We start from the raw sequence: 2,085 nt of genomic DNA, 5'->3' as shown, positions 1-2,085 counted from the left end.
CTTCTGGAAAGGACTGGGGTTTTAACTTTGTCCTTGATACCTGAGTTCCAGTTGGATAGGTCCACAGACCTCTGCAGTTAATGATAGCTAGTCTTCTCTCATTGCTAGTAGAAAGAGCTTGGTTTTCCCTGTTTTAGACCTGCTGCTTAGAACTTTCAACTGCTTGCAATTGCAGCCCCCTCTACCTTCCACTCTGGTTAAATACAAGAACTGTGATCTTCAAAAATTTTTTAAATTTTTATTGTATTAGCATCATGGTTAATAGGTACTTAGCAAATTTCTACTGAATGAATGCAATAAATGAGTGAGATATTTGCAATCTGCCTTGAATGTGATTAGCTCTACTTCAAGCTGTAGGCCTGGATCCCTTTGCAGAAAGAAATTGTTTACATAGTAATACTCTGGGAGAAAACATTACTGTGATTCAAGCATTTAAAATATTAACCTAACGAGGATGATGGTTTTGCCATCTATTCATTCAATAGATGTACTAAGTACATTCTATGTACCAGGCACTATACAAGCACTGAAAATAAGACCACGGAATTAGATATTCAGAAAACTGTATGGCTTTAGCTATTTAAACTACAAGTAAAAGACTTTTAACAGACTAATTTGTACACAAGAATATCAATTTCTCAATTCAGAAAGGTAGTGACAAGAAAAAAATTCTAAGGTGTTCTAAATTAAAATTACAGTGGCTGGAGAGTAGGAGGAAGAGACCTAACAGTTAGCCTGTTAATAGCTGTGGACCAGCTCTGACAAGACTGCTCACATCCTTGTATATCTGTTGGAATTTACGATTAATTTCCAGGTAACTATTTTTGCTAGGATAGCCAGGCGCCCTAGAAGAGGACACTTCTTCTTTGCTGACTCTACTGCACCTATCCCAGAACTAGCCCTATTCACCTTCCCCCATCTCCTTTGTCTATAGATAATGTAAATTCTTTCAGAATGGCATACATCTTTCTCCTTCCTACGTGATGTGTAAAAGCACTTGCAAAACTCCAGGATGACAGACATGTTGTCTTCTCTACCTACCCATGGTGCTGGTGGTTTAGACTCCAAGTCTGTCTTTTTTTGGAGCAATGGCCTAATAAACGCTTTCTTTTAAAAAAAAAAAAAAAGGTTAAAATTTTTGTTGAACAGTAAATATACCTGAAATACGCATTTTATCTCCATGGGCATCCTCTCCTTTTGTATCAAGATACTTGTGAAACTGGACAGACTAGCAGAAAGTTTTTAATGGGCATATAATCAGAGGTAAGGGAGTAGGCTAATGTAAAAAGCTATTTCATTCAAGCCATGAAAGGCCTGGAAATTTTTATCAATTTCTCTAGTGAATTGATTATTCCCATGAAAGACAATCATGATCAAATCCTTACTATTTAATTCCCTTTTTTATATACTTCCTGTGTATAAACAATCCTCACTTACTATATATTATTTCGAACAGGCTCTAAAATAACTAAATTACAGTTTTCATATTAAGGACACATCCTGCTCACTTAGATAATTGTCGGGTATTTGTCTAATTTCAGCAGCATAATGGTTAAGTCTTTTCTTAGTGTGGGTGATTTCTGCAGATGGCTAGTTCACCCAAGCTACAGAGACATACATGTACAATAAAGATGGAATGCCCTCTCAGTGGCGGAAGTATTAACAATTCAGTTAATTCACTTAACTCAGTGTTAAGACAATGATCATTTGTTTTGATAAAGTTAGATTCTCTACTTAAACCATTCACAAAAATCAATTCTGGAGGGATTAAGAACCCAAACAAAATACAAAACCCTAAACATATCAGAAAAAATATAGGAGACTGCTTATGAATTTGAGAAGTCATCCTAAACCAAACTCTAAATGCAAAAAGATAGAAAAGAATAGATTGATGTTTGAGTCCATCAAGATGGATAAATTTGAACAGCATATAAAAGTTCTTTACTACAAAAGGCATCATAAGCAAAGTTACAAGATTGATAAATTTGAATAACATGTACATGTTTAAGCAAAGTTAAAAGACAAGTGACAGATTAGGAGATATACACCATATGTATAACACAGAAGGGATTAGGAGATATACAC

At 35.1% G+C, this 2,085-nt stretch overlaps 1 pseudogene; it reads right to left on the bottom strand.

Annotated features, from left to right (window-relative positions):
- The window catches only part of LOC105302186, a 6,883-nt pseudogene extending 5,860 nt beyond the window's left edge, over nucleotides 1–1,023 (bottom strand).
- Nucleotides 1,024–2,085: the final 1,062 nt, after the last annotated feature.

This window comes from Pteropus vampyrus, unplaced genomic scaffold (genome assembly GCF_000151845.1).
Source record: "Pteropus vampyrus isolate Shadow unplaced genomic scaffold, Pvam_2.0 Scaffold9, whole genome shotgun sequence".
NCBI lineage: Eukaryota > Metazoa > Chordata > Mammalia > Chiroptera > Pteropodidae > Pteropus > Pteropus vampyrus.
Note: the sequence above shows the minus strand (reverse complement) of the source record. Positions and strands in the feature narration are given on the sequence as shown.